The sequence below is a fragment of the Tiliqua scincoides genome, chromosome 1 (genome assembly GCF_035046505.1).
Source record: "Tiliqua scincoides isolate rTilSci1 chromosome 1, rTilSci1.hap2, whole genome shotgun sequence".
Classification (NCBI taxonomy): Eukaryota; Metazoa; Chordata; class Lepidosauria; order Squamata; family Scincidae; genus Tiliqua; species Tiliqua scincoides.
In genome coordinates this window covers 114284964-114306857 of record NC_089821.1, presented here as the reverse complement: position 1 = coordinate 114306857, position 21894 = coordinate 114284964, and the positions used below count along the sequence as shown (strand labels likewise).

Genomic DNA, 21894 nt, shown 5'->3' with positions numbered 1-21894 from the left:
TGGGTGACATTATTCCAACAACAGTGACTCTTTTTAAAAATTAAAAAAAAAAAAGAATGTTCTAATGCTGAGACAGGATATTCATTTATATGCTTCTTTTCCCGTTATTAACCTTTACTGTTACAGCTCATGGCCTAATGCCTAAGAAGGAAAAACAAAACCTAATAATCCAGAAGACTCAGATGGTACATCTCATAGCAAAAATATGGTTGGCAACCTTCAGTCTCGAAAGACTATGGTATAAGCCTACAGCACCCGGTATTCCCAGGCGGTCTCCCGTCCAAGTACTAACCAGGCCTGACCCTGCTTAGCTTCCAAGATCAGATGAGATTGGGCATGTGCAGGGTAACAGTTGCTCATAGCAAAAATATACTGTACATGGATGGGCCCAGTTTCTTAGAATGTTGACTGAGAATAATAGAAATTCTATCAGTTCTGCACCAACATTTTGGCCTGAAATCGTTGCTTTTAACCTACTGAATACACAGCAGGTGCAATGGTGGCCCACTGAAGTCAGTAGCATAAGGACACGAGAAAAGCCCTGCTGGAGCAGGCCAAAGGCCCACCTAGTCCAGGATACCCCTTTCCATATTGGCCCATCAGCTGCCTCTGAGAAACCCCCAAGCTGGAGAAAAGGTATACTCCTTCCTTGCTGTTATTCCCCTGCAACTGGTATTCAGAATCAGACAGCTGCTGAAACCAGACATAGAGCACAGCCATCGTGACTAGGAAGCATTGATAGACCTGTCCTCCATGAATTTGTGCAATCCCATTTTAAAGCTGTCTAAAACCCCCTTCCCTGCCTAAAACCCCCACCTTCCTCCTGGGCTCAGTCCACCCACTAGCCTGCCCACCATCCACCCTCCCACTGCCCCCAAACACCCCCAATCTGCCCTCTACTCTCCCCTGTACTGGCCTCCCCAGGCCAACACAACCTTACCTTTCACCAGCCAGGATCTAGCACAAGAGGCCAGTGTGCATCCTTGCACCAGCTTCGCTGACTCCTGAGTCATTGCAGATGTGCCTTACGGCACGTTTGCAACACTCCCGGGCCTGCCTAAGGTACTTAGGCTGGCCCAGTAAGTGTTTTGCATAGCGCTCTGAATTTCATCCCAGCCAGCCTGAACTAGAAATTGATCCTTAAAGCTTCTTGGTGACCTATCTTTCAGTCTAACCTACCTCACAGGGTTGTGATGAGGACAAAAGGTAATGAAGAAGGTCAATCGGAAGTGAATCCTTGGGCAGCTAGGCTAGTACTTCTTAGGCCTTCCTGAACCTCTGCTCTGATTCCATGTCACCACTGTTCCTGGGTCCCAGGACAATATAAAGGTACTGGGTTCAGGGGTCCAGATGGAGGAGTCGTATCCCCCAAATTACTTGCTGGATCTCACTTGACACCAGTACTTGCTGTGCTGCTGTGAGTGGCTCTTCCTTCTCTCCCAAGGAATCTTCTTCAGGGTGTGGAAATGACTGAGCTCCAGCACCAGCAAAAGGATTTCTGATGGGTCAGTGCTGTGCAACTGGTAGTCGAACTTTTACTGTATGATTTGAATAATCTAGCTAGTGATCTACAACTGCAGCATTGACCTCCCCCCACCAGAAATGTGTAGGATGTAAGCATTCACGGGCATCAGATACAGTATGAATTCCAGAAGTGAAGGTTCGTGGTGTGCAGTAAATTATTCAAATGAGAAGATGCTGTGATGTGATGTATACATAACTGCCTTTGTAAGTGATGTATCCAAGGAACCAAATAAACTCTGCAATCTCTAAAGAAATTTCTGATCAATGCCAGTTTCCTTGTTCATTGAATTCTGTTGGGTTATAAGGATTGAATTAACATGCAGTATGGGAAGAGGAATAATGATATTGGAGAGACATCTGAACGATTCATTGCTCCAAAGAAAGCAGTAGCATTAGCCCTTCGATGTTTATTTGAACTGTTAAGTGCCAAAAAGACAGTCACCCTTGTTCAGAGAAGTCTGTGAGTGTAGCAGAAAGCTACCCATACTTTGCTGTACTGTGCTTGGAGATACAGAAAAGAAAAAAAAAGGATCCGTCCAAATAGAGTTATGCCTCTGATTCTCAGTGTGCATTGATGAATGCCTTTCTTTTTCCTGCTGTTCCGTTACTGCCAGGGTGCAAAAACAGCTGACTGTGTGATGCCTTTGGTAAAGGAACCATTTAGGGACAGTTGTGTCTCAAACCTGTACCTGAGCTGAGGATTCTTCCAAAGCACCTGTATCTCTGACCAGTTCACACATCAACTCACCATATGCCACTCAATGAATCCATGCATTAGCTATAGGCACAACAGGCATATATTACATTGTTCTCCCTGCCCCCAAGAGGTGCCAGTTTTGTCTTGTGGTGCTTACACAGCCATCATCTTTATGGAGTATTTTAATAACCATAAGCACTCCAAAAGGACACTTTTTGCTGTTTAGCCATTTATGAATTTATCCATGCACAGCCCTCTAGACCAGCTATTTTCAGTCTGTTTCATCTCATGGCATACTGGCAAGCCACTAAAATTGTCAAGGCACACTATCCATTTTTTTGACAATTTACAAGGCACACCATGCTGCTGGTGGGGGGGCTCAGATCCCCCAATGGCCATGCTAATAAATGGCCATTTATTAAATGACCCAAACTCCCACGGCACACCTATGGACAATTCATGGCACACCAATGAGCCATGGCACAGTGGTTGAAAATTGTTGCTCTAGACATTGCTGAATTTTGCCTGCCTCTTCCCCCTGAAACCAGCAAATGGCCCTTACTTGTTGGGATTTGAGCACCAGTCCCTCTTGAGGCTGGTTCAAAAAGTTGAAGTCTCCCTTTAAGGATGAGCAAAATGAAGTTGTTCAACAACACCATAAAATTTTGGGCAGAGATCAGGGATCCTTTGTGCTCCAGATGATGGAAGCTGGAGAGGATCTATCCCAGATGTGAAATTTGTGCTTCTAGCACAGCTGAAGAGGACTCTCCAGGAGGCCTCCTCATCTGACTCAGGCCTTCAGAATAGTTAGAGAATTGTGTTTCTGTTGCCAGTGGGCTACATCAGACACATAGTATAATGATCTGGCAGCATTAGGGGCTTGACAGACAGGTAGCATCACTGGGAAGCTTGGGAATGAGTGCTGTAGGAGGCCTCCTCATATGCTCCAAGCTTCTGATGTGACCAGTGATGGGTAAAACCAATGACTTGGATACAATCAGTGTGTGTAGAGTCATATCTGCGAAAAGCCTAGAGATATTCCTAAGCCCTTCTAGGAAGCTGCCTTTAATGCTCTGAATTTCCACTGTGACCAAAGAGTGAGGAAAACCACCCTCTGGTCATGCTGGATGCAACTGGAAATACAAGTAACCATCCTATAGTGTCTGCTCAAGAATAGGGTAGGCAGTCCTGGAGGCCTCCTTGAGGTAACAGAACTTTCGTTCCCCTACCTTGGAGTAAACGTCCGTCACCCCAGTGAGTCTCCTGGGACCTGCATCAGCCATTTCACTGGTGCAGACCCAATGGGGGAAGTAGAGAATTGGGGAAGAAACAGGGATAGGATCCTAGTGCATGCTGGTACTACTGGAATCCACCCTGGCCCTTCCCTGTTCAGCCTCCTGCCCCCTTCATGCCCAGTAACTCCCCTGTTCATACCCAGTAATTCCCCTGCCACCGCCATTTGCAGCAGCATCCCTGAAATGGCTGCTGGCATTGCTCTGTTTGTGACATCATAAAGGCGTTTATCCTCTGGGGGCTGGGGATAAGAATAGGCCCTCAGTTTGGCTGTACTTGTCTTAAGAGGCGACTAAACAGCCACCGGGTAGATGGGACTCGTCAGCCTGGGAAGGCAGCTCATCTGAGAGAAGGAAAACTCTGATCCCAAACCTCCACTGCCTTGTGGCTACATCCAGTTATGGAAAAGGCTTCAGGAGTCAACCTCGAGGCAAAATCAGGAGCCGGAGTCCCTGAGGCAGTTTGTGGCTGAACACAGTAACGTTCTGGCAACTCCTGCGACCAACCGTATTGGCCTCTGCCGTATTGGCCTCTGCCTTTCCATTGGACCATTTCAGCGATGTGGAGAGGGGGGATTTGCTGCATGGGTAACAGCCTATCCTCCATACCTACTTTACCCAGGATTTTTGTGCACTGGAGAGGACACTCTGTTCCAGAACCACCATTCAGAGCGTGACACCATAGTCTTCCGAGACTGAAGGATGCCAACAATGAAAGGCGTTTAGGACATTGCAAAGCCCAGCTAGAATTGGACCCACAGAGCCCAGCAATAATCGTGTCCACTTAGAACTGCAACAAGTCATACTGGATTCAATAAGGTTTTTTTCCCTGGAAAGTCATATAGATTCTACTCTTCTGATGAACTGTACCATCCTAGGGTCTATCATCCCCCACTAAATACTTTTCACTCAGTGCCTCTCTCCCCTCCCATCCCCTGAGAGGTTTCTCCTGCTATTGCAGTGATGGCCCAACCATCCATCTGTTTTTCTTGAGTAAGTGCACACTAAACACACACACTGTAGAATAAATTGAGTAATGTGATTGTTTCCCCTTTTTAAAACAAATCCTGGCTCATTGAATCTTCAGGAAAGCTATTGGCATGGCAGGAAGGTAAATCCCAGGGAGGGGCACGCCAAAAAACATTTGTGTGAAAGTAGGACAGAAAGGAGCTGGAGCTGACAATAAATCAAAAGGTTTTAATGAACTCTGAGCCACAAGGAAACAAAATGTGGTAAAAGATAAGAAGTCCAACATGAAAGCTGTAGGGAGAAAAAAAAAAGTTGAGTACACTGAAAACCATAAAATTGAATCCAGTCTGAGGGTTGTTTCATACAAGTTATTTTTATGGGAAGAGTGCACAAGGGTACTTTTGTGTTATTAAAACAAACACAGAGGGCATGGTCCTTTCCTGATCATGATGAAACAAATAAGTCAGTTTAAGTTATAAGTGCTCATTGTTACACATAAACACTTGAATAGAAGTGCAGCATGCCCTAAAGTCTCAAAGACAGCAACTGGGACCATGAAACAAAATGTGCCTCTCTGAAGAGGGCTATTTGACCCTCTCCCCCTTCCAGTTGCTTTTGTAGTATGAAAAGAGTCAGTATAGAACAAATTATCACTGTAACTTCGCCTGCATTTAGTCTACTGCCAATCTAATTTGTTTGAAAATGTCCCGCATCACTCATCCCGTTCTGTTTCATTTGCAACCCCACCAAAATAGGAGCACCCATGTGTCTCCATGTGTCCATGCGTCTCCCATGTGACCGTCATTGTGGTAAGAAATCAATAATCAAAAGCAACAAAAAATGACATACTCCCGCATGTCCTAGGACCTGAGTTATGTACTACAGCAACTGAAGTACAATTCCCTGGTATAATGTGGTAATCACATGCCCAAGGCACCATCAGCACAAACATCAACATTGCCAACTGGGACACTCAATCCAAATTTGCACTAAACGCTCAAATGGAAAAGCACCAAAAGATCAAATCAGTTATGAACAGAGAAGGGAGGGAGCGGTGTCAGCACCAGGTTGCTATGGCCCTGCCCTGGGGCAAAGTTCTGTTCTTGGCCCACCCCTTGATGGTGCATTGGATACGTCATTGCCACCAGTACTGAGGATTCAGGGGTTGGCCTGGCCATGTGGTCCTTCTGAGGAGTGTTGGCCTTCATCAGTATTCATGACTAGATCAACCTATGACATTACCCCTCAAGGGGAACCTCACTAGCACTAGTATAGTCCAACCTTCAGTGTGGAAAGAGAAAACGGACACCTCAAGCATTTAGGAAGCATGCCATCTACCTCCCCTAAGCACTATAAACTGCAGTGTGTTGTTTCAGAGAGTTTTGCTGACACTTGCTAAAAATCTGTCTGTTATTGGACTATTTCACTAGCTAGACAACCTATCTTCAAAGGTCCTTAAAATCAAGAGCATTTTTGCTCTCCAGTTGAACAGCAAAAGGAAGGACTGGCATGTATAATTGGCAGCTAAATCAGAAAAGGGTGTGTGTCGCATTTAATATGTTTAAATAAAAATGCCAGTCCTTCCATGTCATAAATACCTGATATCCTGTTCCATTATGGCAGTGGGTGTATATGTCTAATGGTATAACAAAGGAGTATGACTGTTTATTTGACATTTTGCCCTGGGTCATCATACTGCATTGTCTCATTTCAGGCTTTCTTCTTTCTCATGGGAACCATGTTTTCATTAAAAATGCCCAACATTAAATGTTGGCGTGTTGTTCTTTGATGTCGATGTGTATATTAGGGCAGCAGTTGTTTTCATTAACGATAAACTTTACTCAAGGCACAGGCCCAGATCCAGCTGTGTGCGAGCATAGCGGTGGGTTGCTTAAGGAAAGGCTCTGTAAATAATCTGCAGTCAGGCAGTCAGGAGACGGCAGAGTGGGAGGAACTAAATTCCGCCCCTCCGCCTGACCGTTTCCCGCACCCCATGCCAATTCACTGGCATCAGAGGATCGGGAGGGCTGCACAGCTGGCACCTGTTTACCATGTCTGGCAGCAAACCAATAGCCCGCAACAGTGTGTTACACTTTGCAATGCCATAAGTTGGGCTGTGCTGTTAGAGTGTGAAATTCAGAAGCACGGCCTGATGGTTGAGTAGGACCGTAAGACATTCATTTCATTTCCAGCTGTTCCGTACAACTACAAAAGGCACAGCAGCTCTGTCTGGTGCCTCTGATCCCCTTATTTCAGCTGTTTTGATGAGTCCAATAAAGGTGTTGTCTGACTTGTGCTCTTTTTCCTTTGCTGTTAGGTGTGTGTGAGCCACTTTTGAAAGGATGTCATACCTTACAGTGTAGAAGGATCCTTGGACATTGTTAACAATCAATCAGTGTAATGTTACAATGTTGAGTGGCATTCTTCAAGACTTCTGATTCCATATATTGTATTAGTTTTAATTTTGTCAGACTCTTCAGTAGCTCTATCCCTGATTTTATCTACTGCTAGGTCTCGCCACAGCTGGGCTGAGCTGAGCAGCTTTGAAAAAGTTCGGTAGGCCATGAATCAAACTATATGGCTCAAACTACACAGTATGGGGGAGGTCTGTGATATTTCTTCCTGATGTGTTTGGTTTTACTTTAAGGCATCCACAAGGCAGGGGGAGAATGGGGCAGGCTTTGAATTTAACTAGAGCACCAGCACTGAAGTAGATGGTTTTTCAGTTCTGTATTTCAGGAGAATATAGGACAAACGTTTTCTCAACACAAAATACACTGAGGAGGGCAGGTCAAGAGAAGACCAGAGGACCGTTGGGAGCAGCGTGAAGGGAACATGCACATACATGTTGATATGACCTAGCTAGCCACAGGTGTAGATCTGTCTTGCTCCTGGGCGTAACTGTCTTGCTCCTTGCTCCTGGGATTCTCTGAGAATCCTCTTGGGTGTTACAATTACTATATATCCCAAGAAATGTTGGTTGAGTAAGATACAAGCTGCTGGAAAAGTAAAAGATAGACTCCGGCCAACAGTTGTTGGACTTTCTCTTGATTGTGCCTGACTCAAATTGCAAGGAGCATTTTGCAATGTGTCCAGTCCGGTCCAAGACCTCATTTGATTAATGTCACACATCCTACAGTTTCATGTTGGTCACTTGGCTTGTAGCCTTGGTAGTAAAGTGTAATTTATCACTGTCGATAGAATTAAAGAAAAAGCTTTCCAAACTCTAACCCCATGTACAGATTCTAAGGAGGGAGCAAATGCATTAACACTTGTGCATGGTCAGAAAGATGACCCAGTACAAGGAGCTTCTTCAAGATATTCTCTCCCAGAGGCTCCGATTTCCCAAGTTAATACGCATCCTCTCCTTTCCTTCTTAGCCCTGCCTCATTCATTCCAAATCAGACATCATTTATAACTCAAGTGATTATACTTAAATTCATTTGTTTTCACAGTTGACAAGACACAGTGGACCCAGCTGGCCCTGGGTTGATGAGGATGGTTCCTTTCCTTGCCTGTTGGAGATATCTCGAATTGGCTGCAGACACCTCCCTGCAATCAATCTCCTTGCACTTCATTGAGGTTGCTTTCTGAATGGCTTTTGTTCAGTTTTCATATATATTTTGTAACTGCTTTTGAGATGCTCAGTGCAAGAGCTGTTTGATCAATCCTGGTGAGTCAGAAAACATATTGTGATCCATACATCTGACATTCTCTCCTCCGCAGTGCCGAGATTCTCAGAAATGTTGACAATAAAAAGGATCACTTTTCGTGATTTTACAGCATCCTAGAGAGCCAAAGCAAACAAGGGAAGAAACTGCTTCCAGGAAAGGATAAAATGTTTTCTTTCTTTCTTCTTTTTATGCAATACCTCTGGGGGCAGTGAGGGCCACTAATGTGCCTCCCAGGTAATGAATTTTTATTTTTTATCGGTATTGTGGATTCTTTGATGCATCATTTGAAGCAAATGGCTGATCGAAACTCATGTAAGTGGCTTGCATAATCTTTACCAAATAAGCTAAATAAAATATGAGGGGAAAATGGGCCATATCCAAGTAATCTTTTTGAAATATTTATTAAATGGACTTTCTAAGGTGCTGATCATCTCAGTGAATAGGTCCAAGGTGCTGGTATTGACTTCTAAAGCCCTACATTGCTCAGGACCACCAGACTACGAATGGGTTCAGAGGTACTTTCAGTTCTTTTTCTTACATGTTAATAGTCCTGTCACCAAGGGGGCTCACAATCTGACATGAAAATGACCGCTCTGATCCAGGTTCATTCACTGGCAAAAATGAGGCTGCTGGGACCTGCAGCCTGACATGTTCACTGACACTTATTTGCACATGTATATATATATGGTGCTGGGATGCCTGCCAGGAGAGCATGATTCAAGCCAGTCATGTGGCATTTTAACTGGACAGGAGGCCTTAGGTCTTACTGGCCTTAAAGTAGAGGCCAAATTTTGCTTTTCAGAGCAACCCCCTTCCCCTCTAGCTGGCTGGCTTAAGAACCTCAACTGTGGTTCTTTGGGAAAATTCCATGACTGGCTGCACCTTGCTTTGGTCAGCACATTTGGAACCTATGAAGAAGCCACATCCTGGGAGCTTCCTGACTTGGAGTAAACAAAGTTGATAGCCACACAAAAAACAAGCTCCCACAAACTTAGCTTCCTTCACCAAATCCATGATTAAATCTAAGGTATATGTTCATTGAGGCACTGATCTCCAGAGCAAATCAAGAGTCCATAGCTGCACGCTTGGCAAGGTGCAGAGCACCTGTCTTAAGATGTGGATGAGCTATGAAGGCCCATCGAGGCAAAAAAAGATCCTTTTTCACCCCATAATAGCCTCTATGCTTCCAAAAGGGAATTTAAAGCACTGGTCTTCATTACTGTCATTGTCAATCATGGATCTATAAAGGTTAGTATATAAAAATGTAGGTTGATAAACTTAGGGCACAATCCTAACCTACTTTCCAGCACTGACATAAGGCCAATGCAGTTCCAAGGTAAGGGAACAAACTTTTCCTTACTTTGAGGAGGCCTCCATGAGTGACCCCCAACTGCAGGATGCAGCACATGCCTCATTGGCACAGCTGTGCCAGTGCTGGAAAGTTGATTAGGATTAAGAACATAAGAAGAGCCCTGCTGGATCAGGCCAAGGGCCCATCTAGTCCAGCTTCCTGTATCTCACAGTGGCCCACCAAATGCCCCAGGGAGCCCACAAGACAACACACAACAGACACAGTGCCCTCCGCTACATCTGGCAATCAGAGGCAGCCTGCCTCTAAAACCAAGAGCTTGCACATACCTACTATGACTTGTAATCCGTAATGGACTTTTCCTCCAGAAATGTGTCCAATCCCCTCTTAAAGGCATCCAGGCAAGGTGCCGTCACTACTTCTTGTGGCAAAGAGCTCCACAAACTAATTACACGCTGGACATAGAGCAAGAGCGCAATAACCTGTGAAGAAGCCACATCCTAGGATCTTCCTGACTTGGAGTCACTAATTATTGCACTCTTGCTCTGTCACTGAACATATGGTGTATGCAATTTTTTTTTAATTTCCAGTTTTTCAGAAAACCTTCAATATAGTGCCCAGCAACAACAAGAGCCTCATTAAAACACACTTATTATCAGCTCAAAAATGGTAACTTTTCATTACCAATAGAAACAGCAGCTTAAAGGGGCGTAATGAGGAAAGACAATATAATATGAATAAAAGCATGACCTTTAGTTTGCATAAGCACTGAGATACAAAAACATGAAGTATGGGAAGGCGCCAAGCAGCAGGCCTACCGTCTAATCAGCACTGCCTGAGATAAAGGAGGAAGTGTGATGAAGGGAGGAACTCTTGGACATGTGCACCAATCCCCCAGGATTCCAGCCTCATGGTAGTTTTGTTGTGTCTTTAGGAGTCCTGCCAAGTTCAAGCATGAGGGGAAGTTTAAGTAATCACTAGTTATTGGCTATGTATTCGTGATGGGATAGTGAATAGTTGCTAGGACATGAAAAATAGGTGACATTCCTTAATAAGTTTCTTAACGTGCTTGTTAGATCTTTATAGCTGTGGTCCACATTCTCATACAATTTATCCAGAAGTTTATCCCTCAGAAACTCTAGTCGAAGGAAGGACAGGAAAAGTTGGGAGAAAAGAGAATGGCAGGGGGAGAGACAAGAAGACGACAAAGGGGAAAGGGCCATGCTTTGCACATGCTTGGCATGCTTGGCATTTCCAGTAGGCCAGTGCAAAAACCCCTAAGTGCTAAACCTAGAGAGCTGCTACCATGAAATGTTTCTGCCATGACATGGCATGACGGGCAGGAAGTCTGGTCTAGAGGGTTGAGCCTCCATTTGCCTGAAGATAACATCCACAAGGTTGCCAGTTCGAGGCCACCGGCACCGTGCGACCTTGAAGCAGCTGACAAGCTGAGCCGAGCTATTCCATCTGCTCTGAGCGTGGGAGGATGGAGGCCAGAATGTGTGACCAGACCAAGAAAGAAACATCTGAATGTTGTGGTTTCTTGAAAGATAGAAACCTTCTTTCAAAAATTGTAAAAATCCCTACGGGGATTTAAATTGCCTGCCTATGTAAACCGCCTCGAATAAAGTCTAAGGAGAAATCTGAGGACCAAGAAAGGTGGTATAGAAATACCTGTATTATTATTATTATTATTATTATTATTATTGTTGTTGTTGTTGTTGTTGTTGTTGTTGTTGTTGTTGTTGTTGTTGTTGTTGTTGTTGTTGTTGTTGTTGTTATTATGACATTGTTTTTAAAGGATATCAGGGATCAATGGCTACTGACTCAGGATGAGTCAGCAGCCTATTTAGGTTGTTGAAACATCTCAGAAATTTCAGAGGAGGTTAAAAAGGTCCAAAAGGAGGGAAAAGTAGAGAAAATAGGGGTTTTTTTTACCACTGGTAGGAAATGCTGGAGACATTTGAATCTCAAATTAAACAATTAGAATAAGCCTTCGCATGAATTTTTATGGTTTTCTATTTCTAAGAATATATTTCTATAATTTACCAAGTCTCTAATGACATAGGACATCAACCATGGCAGTACATTAAAACTGTTCATTGGGCTTTATTGGATAATTATTTTTCTCATTAAAGTAAGCCTAATATTTATATAAATTATCTTGCTTAAACAAAGCAAGCTTATCCACCATGAAGGGAATTCATTCGTCATCATTAGAACTAATTTTCAGTATATTGTAGGTCTCTGTTTAAGAGAACCTGTGTAATTTTTAACCGGTCTAAATGAAAGTGACTTCTTTTATGCAAAAGCAAGTAACATTTGCATCAAAGGGGGAGGGCTATGAGGACCGGTTGAGTGCCAGCTTGTGTGCACAAAGTCACTTCTGCCAGACTTCTTGTTAGTGTGGCATAGGATAGTAATGATCAAGAAGAAATTGCATATTTTAATGATTGGAGATGCTCAGGTGCAATCCACTATGACCTCCCCTCCACACACACATTTCAGTGGGTCATCAATGGGGTGAACAGTAGTAAAGGTATTGCAGGGGGCCACAGCACTAAGCACAGCTCTACTGGGGGGCCACATGCAGGGTGCATCAACACAGCTGTTCCACCCCCTCACCATCAGAGCCATTCTGGGTGGCGATAGCAAAGTCTATCAAGCGCTTAGGATTGCCTTTCTTTGTGCAAACCAGGCTCTGGATCAGTGTAATAGATTGGAATTGATACTTGCTCCCCCCCCCCCCCAGCACTACAAAGTTGTTGTTGAAAACAACTGGAAAGTTGGATAGGATTGGGCCCTGAGACACCTGATCTAGTCATCCTTGTGTTTGGTTCCCAGGAGTGGCTGCTGTATACTCCTGGGAACAATGTTCAAAAAAGAATGTTCAAAAAGATGTTCAAAAATGTTCAAAAAGAATCAACACAAATTATGTCATGTGAGGAGCAGTATCGAGGTCAGATGAGCTAGCTGCAAACAAAAGTGTCATTTCCCTGAAAATTGGGGGAGGGGGAGAAAAATGAACACAAGGTGCCAGATTTGGCTAACACCCCTCTTACATCACCAACTATCACCCTAGCATAAATGAGTGCTGGTCTTAACCCAGAAAACTTTTGTCATGATGTCCTTGATTGTCCTAAACAGATTGTTCAGGATTCTTTTTTTTTCTTTTTTTTTTAATCCCCCAGTAGCTGTCAGCAAGTTCTCAGGACTGAAATCGCTAAGCAGGAAAGACAGTTATTGGGTAATATGCGTTAGCCAATGAATGTAAATATGACATTAAATAATGAGCAGGCTAAAAGGATTCAGGTTCTCGAGTTGCAGAATATAAAAAGCTGGAAACTGGAACTCAGCATTAACAAACTTTTCTCATCAGCTTAAAGAAAAAAGAAATTTCATTGACTACAAATTAAATCCAAATTTGAAATGGATTTGACCTTTCTGATCTTACCAGTGGTTTTGAAGTCAGTCTGATTCGTTCCTCATTAATCATACACAGAACAAGCCACTTCAACCATCTGCATTGGTGGAATATCAGGCTTGCACTGTTGCAGGCGCTCTAGTTCCCTGGGCAGCAAAAGGTCCGGAAGGAACACAGCAGGGATTCATTTTCTCTGAATAAAAACAGGTGTTGCCTTCCCAGGAGGCAGAGGCCCATCGCCTGGTATGAGAGCTCATTGCGTCACCTCCATGATGGATCTCCTCCAGTACCAGACCATGCCAAAAAAAATTACAATATCATACACACAGCCTAAATACAGTGGCATCACTAGGTTTGGTATAACCCCCATTAACTTATTTTAATATAGAACAGTACAGATCACCCAACAAATCAAACCAACAGAAAACCAGTAGCCAACTGGGTGATACTCACACAACTGAATAAGAGTTCTGGTTTTAGCTCCAATACATGGAAATGAGAGTTGACTCATACTAACAACTGATTGGTTCCCTGCTGTATCATAATTACACCTCATTGGCTCTCAGAACAATCAGTTTCATTGGTCAGTTCTGAGTTAAGGAAATCCCCTTTTTGCTACACAAGGCAGTTGTTTTTATTTTCTGGTTATTTGGCCATAACGTTTGAGAGAATACAGATACTTCAACCTGGTTTGATTCATTGCATTCCACACTGAATTACCCAGCAATTGATATGTAACATGATGGTTGGTTGGTTGGCAACCTTCAGTCTCGAAAGACTATGGTATAAGCCTACAGCACCTGGTATTCCCAAGTGGTCTCCCATCTAAGTACTAACCAGGCCTGACCCTGCTTAGCTTCTGAGATCAGACAAGATCGGGCATGTGCAGGGTAACAGTTGATATTATTTGAAAATGCCAAGATTTTAACCATTTTGGCCAATCGTGGTGTCACACACACCCTGTGTGTCACTCAGTGTGGTCCACACACCCCACACCCCATCATGATGCCACTGCCAGGAGACAACCTAAAATACTTGTTTCAGGCAGCAGATTAACTGGGGTGCCCATGCACCATGAGAGTAACCCCCAGCTGCTTGCTTTGGAACTAGCAACCTGCTGCCCCCTTCCCAAGAGAAAGTCTTAGCAGCACCAGGAGCCAGGATACAAAAAGCTGTTACTCACTTTTTCTTCCTTCCTTTCTCTTTCCTACAACTGCCTGTTCCCTTGTAAGATTTAAAGGGGCATGCTGTGAGCAAAGGAGCTGCTGGCAGCCTCCTTCACTTTTAAAGCATGTAAGGGCAGGCTGGGGAGCTCATAATCAGTTGAAAAGTGGTATATAAATATTCTTATTAACAGCGACAACAACCCTTGCAAGACCATACATCTCTCTCGCACTCCCTGCACTTCCTTGAAAGCAAGCAGGGAACTTCCCAGTTGGGCACTTAAAGGCCGTGCAAGAGGTGAGGGGTCAGTGGGAGAGTTGCCAGCAGCCTCACTAGCCCTGTACCCGCTTTCCGGCCACCTTAAATAAGGGAGTATTGGCCCTTGTTATCCAGACCCTATGGATTTCAAAACCAACAGATAAGCAAATCTGTGGGTTTGGGCCATCAGACGGCTTCTGGACATGACCAGAGGCACCTTCTGGTCACGTCAGGACCAGAGAACATGTGTGGCCTCTTTGGGCCACAGAAAGTCCCCTGGAGATGTCGCAAAGGCACTGCCAGTTTTAGCGAAAACCAGAAGTGCCTTTCCAAAGCTACAAGAGGTTTTTGGAGGCCTGGAGAGGCCATGCAATGCCTCCCTGGGCCTCAGAAAATGTGGGCGTGACTGGAATGCGCCTTCGGTCACGTCCAAGATATCGGGTGAGACCTCCAGTGTGGGTTTGAAATCCTCACTGACTCAAATCCCAGATTCTGAACCTGCAGCTAAAGAGGCCCCACTTGTACTTTGGAGACTTACGGTGTCTTTGCAACATCTCTTGTATTTACAATAATTCCAGCAGAGCATCATGAAAACCAATAGATTCCTACAACAGGCAGCAAAACCAGGGATCCTGCATGAGACTGCAAATAAATGATGTGGAACTCTGCATACTCAGATTGCTGCTTCAAAAACTGAAATAAATCGAGGCCTTGTGCTATATGATTAATATCTATTCAGTATAATTTAAACTTTTCAAAAAAATGCTGTGGTGGAACAGTTGCTATGGAAGGTGTTGGTGGTGGTGCATTTTTAAAAGCTAAACCTTCCTCAGAATAGCACGAGACATAAACACTGAAATGCAGTATGGTTCTGGCCTAATAAGAATCTTGCCTGATATTTAAAATGAGGTTGGCACAGAACCAAATTCACTATTTATGCAATATTCAACCTGCAGCACTTTGATTTTATGCAGGGCCTGACTCCAAGCAAGAAAAATGTGTCTTCCTTCATTTGCTATCTGCCTTTTCCAGAAATTTCCCTAGAATTGGAAGATAATTGTACTCTGATTGTCACCAGTGAACCAGAAAATGCAGAAACATGAGAACATTCCATGAAAGACAAGAGTTGTCAGAGCTGTCTGGCTGTCACAAAGTTGACAGAAAATTAATTAATACATTTCAGGAGTCCAGGAGCTAAACTAGGTGTTATATGGCAGGCATGTCTAACAATTTCCCAACAGATATGTGTGTGTGTGTATGTGTGTGTGTGTGTGTGTTTTAGGATGAAGAATTGATGGGAGGTAGGGCCATCCCAACCATGAGGTCAACTGAAGTGGTTACCTCAGGCAGCAGACTGGTGGACGGGGTAACCATCTTTGTGATCATACTTTCCTCCTCAGCATCACCTTCTCTTTCCACTCTCTGAATTGGAAAAGGAAGGGGAAGCCAGATGAAGAGGAAATGTGAGAGTGCTGAGATAGAACATTGGAGAGTGGGAGGAACCGAGGCCAGCACATTGGGTAAGAGGGTGCAGTGTTTGGCATGGTGTCAGGAGGTCTTGGGCCAGCCCTAATGAGAGGCTATCAATCTGAACAGGGGAGCATCAGGGGGATTCCAAGGAGATAACCTTTCTCCTACAGCCATATTTTAGCCCAAAATCACACATACAGTATACCCATATGTTTTTCCACCCATGGGAAAATTAAAAAGATGGGGCAAGAGTTAAATATGCCCTTCCTCCTGACATTTCTCCACTCAGAGTGACGGCTTTCAGTGACTGCTTTTTATATTTGGATTTAAAACACACACACTGAGATATTGTTAGGGTCTCAGAAAGGAGTCTTTCCCAGCCCTATCTGGAGATGCCAGAGTTTGAATTTGGCATTAGATGTATGCAAAGCCTTGTGCTCTTCCACTGAGCTATGAGTCCTCATTGAACTTGAGGGATGCATTTGATTGTTACATATGTAAATAGAGACCCCCATTTAAGCTTTGGGCCACAAGTGCAATTACAGATGGATTAGTGCCCAAAGCTACCTGGGCAGCCCTATCCAGCACAAATTCCCCCACACCAATGCAGCGGCACCAGCATGGCTTGCTCTGCGTCCAATGGGGAAATTTTGCATGCTGGAGGTCTCCTCGAGGGAAGGGGACATTTGTCCCCTTGTCCCAGGAAAGCCCTAGCTAGGGCAACAGGTCTACTCAGACCCATGCTAGCAAGATCGCTGGCACAATCCGAGTTGATTCATGTTGGCGGATCAGGCCCAGGAAGGGGGATAGGATATGACGCATGCCAGCATCACTGATCCTGCCCCCTACTGGGCCCAATCTGCCCACCCCTGTCGCTTGCCTTCCCCCACTCTGTTCCACCCCTCCCTGCCCAGCAGAGATTTACCTGCTCCAGTTTGCACTGCTTTCTACTCTGTCACAAAAACACTCCTAGCTAACTATATATCTACACATGGACTTTAAGAATGTTACGGGTGATGATTCACAGAGCAATAATGTTTTCATTATTTTCTCTGCAATTATGAGAACCGGAGTTTTACTTTTAAGAAAACTGTGATTTAATAATATGGTCAAACAGGGAGGACCGTTTCCCACTCTTAGCCCGACAAAGTCCTGATGGTTATATTTACCCAAAAGTTGCATCTACAATGTTATCAATAATGATGATAAAGCCAGAAACAAAACTAACTGGAAGGAAATGTGGGACTGCTGATATGATCTCCATGTGAGCAACAGGAGCAGCTTTACTCGGTCATTAAAGATTTAACTATTGAAGAAGCAAATGCCTACAAATAGCTTTTTCCTTTTCCAAAGGAAAAGAGCAAGAGACAATCATGTTAATGCAAGTATCTTATAGGATAAGGAAGGATGCTGGCTGTTGTCAGTGTTGATATTTCGGCAAAGGAAACAGAGAATTGAAGCTGGTTTTAGTGCTGTCATTAATTATCCTTCAAAGGTGCTTATGGGCTCCAATTTGGCCATACAGGTTGATCTTTGGCATCTATGGGGGTTCCATTCTCGGAACCCCCACGGATGCCAAAAACCATGGTTAATGAAATACGTAGTCCAACCTATTTTCTAAGGCATGGGGAGATCACGTGCGACCTCCCCACACCTCAGAATGCTTAAAGAGGCCACAAGTGGCCTCCCTGTAACTCTGAAGACCTTCCAGGTGCAACCAGAGGTTGCATCCGCGAGGTCCTCTGTGGGTCCTCAGATGCAGGTTCAGAACCCACAGTGGATCAAGTCTATGGGTTTGGAATCCACGGTGGAGCAACTCCACTGGTTCCAAATCTGCAGATAAAGGGGACCTATTGTACACAGTTTGATATAGTTTTTCACCTTAGAAAAAATGGAGCTTAGAGGTTTGCAAGTGGATCCCAGGACATATGCTCTACCTGCCATACCTTAGATACACTATTGATCCTGACATCTAGTTTTTTGTGTTCAGGGAGCTTTTTGTATGGAGAATTGTTCAGTGATGTGAGCCCGCACCAGCAGTCATCATCATCATCAAACCTTTATTGCTTAACCATAGGTCATTACATTAGGAAATAAAAATAAAAATATAAAATATATAAATTCTTTAGTACAATAGTGCCTTACAGTAAAAACATCATTTATTGACAGATTGAATAAAACAAGATCTTATATTTTTGGCCGCTAGAGCAAAATGTGCCACAGCAAATGTAACCTTTGATTGTAAATCCTCAAGTAAATAATAAACTAATTGTTCAGGGGAATAACCACACAGGGGTTTTATTATTGGTTCCAAAAAACGGCTTCTCGGATTCTCATATAAGGGGCAAATCAATAAATAGTGTAACACTTCTTCAACCTGCCCACATCCATAAACACATAGACACTTTGCTATTGGGATTTTTTTATATCTACCCTCTAAATATGCTGAAGGCATTTGTTGAAATCTCAGTTCAGTAAAAGCTCTTCTTAGCTGTGGGAAAGTCAGAGTCTCAAAATACATGGACATTGCATACTGAATGTTAATATGGGAATACCAACTCAAATAATGAGATTCCCATAAAGAAACCTTGTCTTGGTATGATTCCCAGTCATAAATCCATTCCCTGAGCTCTTTAGGACTCAGGCAGAGAAACTTGTCAAACTCCAGATTAAAATACTTTAACTTAAGAAAAACCTGATTAGTCCAACCTCCAATAAGCATCTGTTCGTTCCAGCATTCTTTAACCAGAGCTGACTCTTCCATAGCATTGATCCTTCTCCAATATCTGAAGTAAGCAAGGTCAACTCTGATGGCTAAAGATGGCAGTCCTAACTCTGCTCTAATATGAACCACAGGAGTACCTGGAGACAGTCCTAGTATTTGTCTCAAAAATTTATTGTGTAAGACTTCTAACTTTGCTTTAACTGAGTCTCCCCACAACTCTGCCCCATATAACATATGTGGTAAAATCTTAGCTTCACAAACTTTAATCAGTGGGGGAATTGCACCAGCAGTCTGAAGTAGTTCAATCAGACTCAGCTTTACCATTGTATCTCATACCTCTGTATCTGTATGTATTGGCTCTCAGTGGTTATTTATATTAACAATTACATTAGCCAAAGTCTAATGGCCAAAGTCTGCATACTCAGCAGATTGGCTGAGTATGCAGGCCAAAGTCACTACCTCCTTTTCTTTGAGAAACAAAGCATTGCTGTTTTAGTGATTTGATCCCAAATATAGTCAAAAGTGGATGTGACAATCACCACTCTAGTAACACCTTAGGGCCCAATCCAGACCCGTGTGTGCCGGCTTAGTGCCAGAGCGCACCGTCGCAAACATGTCGTAAGGCACGTTTGGGAGCCTTACCACAGGCCCAGTGCTGGAGCTAGTCCAGCATGAGCCCATGCTGGCCCAGCTCTGGAGCTGGGCTCACAGTCCGCCAGCCGGTGCTCCATATGAACGCCAGGCGGTAGAGAGGTAATATGGGGCAGGGGGAGATAGGGAAGAAGCATTCCGGGGTGGGTGGAGGGCGGGGAAGGCGTAGCAGGAGGAGGGAGCAGGGCAGGCGGGGTGGGACCAGTGGAGCTGAGCTCTGCCAGATTGGAGCCCCATGTTAGGCTGCATAGCCTGACATGGGACTCCTTGATTCTGTGCTGGCTAAACAGCTGCCCCAGAATCAAGTAGCCCCATTGCAGGGCTACTTCCCTTACCTGGGGGAAGGAGATGAAAGTCTCCTTCCCCTGAGGAGCCACCAGCGGCTGCCCGGTGCGCTCAGGATCCAGCAGCAGCCATTTTGATTGGGCTGTCAGTCCCCTATTCTACTATTTACTGGATGGACTACTTGGTACTGTAGTCTCCTAGAACCAAATCCTTCAAAGCACTGGGGAAAAATTATGTTTCAGTTTCTATTTTAGCATGTTTAAACAAATGGTTGTTTTCTACCACACAGATTTCATAAGGGTCATCTTGGTGAGGAAGAGTTCAGTTGTCCCAAGAAGCATTAATACATCCAAAAAATATGTTAAAGCTCATTTTAAATCAATGTTGTTGTTGTTGTTGTTTTAAAAAACTCCATAGACTGGCAAAAACAATGTTATTAAACTTCCCAGTTCCAGTTAAAGGGAGTCATAGAAAAATATATTTTAGGACAAATTTGTCAGAAAAGAATGGACTGCCTTATACATGTAGATAGTTTTACGTGTAAATCCTGTTCCTTGTAATAAGTGTTGATTCTATATTTCCTCTGTGACTATAAAAGAAAATGAATAATATTTTATTTAACATCTGCTTTCCTGAAATTATGTTTCCTTTTCCCCAAAGCCCTTTATTTGCTGCATTCATACATAGGTTCTCTTAGGACAACATTGTTTAAGGTTAGACAGACATACAATCTCCTCTACATATTCATCTTCTCAAGTTTTTATTATCCCCTCAATTTAATTTTGGCAATGTCCTTTGGCAGTATTTTACATATTGAAGTATCTTATATTCCCTTGCCTCATTTGGCATGGGCATGCAAGACTATTTTCACAATACAGCTGAACTTCAGAAACAGAAACTCCAGAAATGCAAACTTACTGGCAATCTGAACCAGGGATGTGCAGTAGATGGGGAGGCAGGTGAGGCAGAGCCTCTCCACCAGAGTCCTTTGAAAAGCCACCGTGTGAGGCACCCAAGCACTCACAACTCACACAGTCTGTGCTCTTCATGCTCTCCGCACTCCACACATGGGTTGTGAGTGCTTGGGCACCTCAAACAGTGGCGGTGCTTTTCAATGGATTCGGGTGGGGAGGCTCTGCCTCACCTGCTTCCCCACCCACCGCATGTCCCTGATCTGAACACTTTTTCATGACTGATATAAATTAGCTCCTCAGTCAGGAGCTCGATTACAGAAAGACCTCCCCATCTCACATTACCTTTGCAGTATGGGAGCCGCTGTAGTGTAAGTCCTACTCGGATCACAAAGGTAATGTTCCAAGACTCAGGTTGTATGGGAGACAGGGCCAACATCACAAGATGTCATCCTTGGGCAGCTATTGGGAGCCCAGTGCCCTTGTGGAACATTGCTGAAGCCTGTTCTCCCCCCCCCCCCCAGTATGTGTTCGTTCTGACTGGCAGAAGGTAGCTCTTCCCTTAACTTTGGCAGTGCAGTAGATATAGTATTTAGTTCATGAAGTTGAGCCAATGATGTTTTAGCTGACAGGGACAGGTAGGTTGGTAGGTTGGCTACCTTCAGTCTTGAAAGACTATGGTATAAGCCTACAGCACCCAGTATTCCCAGGTGGTCTCCCATCCAAGTACTAACCAGGCCTGACCCTGCTTAGCTTCCAAGATCAGACGAGATCGGGCATGTGCAGGGTGACAGTTGCTGCTGACAGGGACATTCTGCCCAATATTTCTCCTCCCATAGTGCCCTTGACCAACAGAGCATATCACTGCACTATTTCAGGGGACACCGTGAGGGGGAAAAATGGCCTGTCAGTAATACTTCTGCCAATGCAGTGGCAAATTAAATAGCCACTGCCAATGAAAGGTGAGGAGGTCGATCACAGTAGGCAAGAGCTCACTGGAGGTCCCCTGCTGAGACCCAAACCTGCCCTGGAAAATACCCAATGGAATTGGGATCTCAGAGGGAGGGAAGCGTAAAGCTCTCCTACCACCGTTGCCAATCTAGATTGGAGGATCCTATGTATACTGTTTACATAAGAAAAAGCAAACACTGGGGCCAGTGAGGGTGACGTGATTAAAGTCACATCGAGTCTGGCCCTTAAAAAAGGTTGATACAAGACGTTCTCTTGTGGGCACACCCACATAGGCAGTGCACAGAAATCACAACACACATTTCCTTTCTGGAAACACTGTATATACCAAAAGTATTCACAGTGGGTATTGTCCATTCTTTCGGAAGAAAAGATTTGTTTCAGAACTTCCGGTAGAGTTAAAAGGTTGCCTGAGTTTTCTAGCTGAGAGGAAATTTCTTTAGGAGAAAAAAAATTATCTGCAATTATGTGTCCACTAAAGAGAAATGTGGCACTGGGAATTTTCTGAACAGCATAACGCATTTTCAGTTGGTTTAATTAAATGTGTTAATTTTGCTGTAACTTTCTGCACC

At 44.0% G+C, this 21894-nt stretch overlaps 2 pseudogenes; both read right to left on the bottom strand.

Annotated features, from left to right (window-relative positions):
- Window positions 1-243: 243 nt before the first annotated feature.
- Window positions 244-363, bottom strand: LOC136638263 (5S ribosomal RNA; annotated as a pseudogene).
- Window positions 364-21038: 20675 nt separating this feature from the next.
- Window positions 21039-21158, bottom strand: LOC136638079 (5S ribosomal RNA; annotated as a pseudogene).
- Between the last annotated feature and the right edge of the window lie 736 nt (window positions 21159-21894).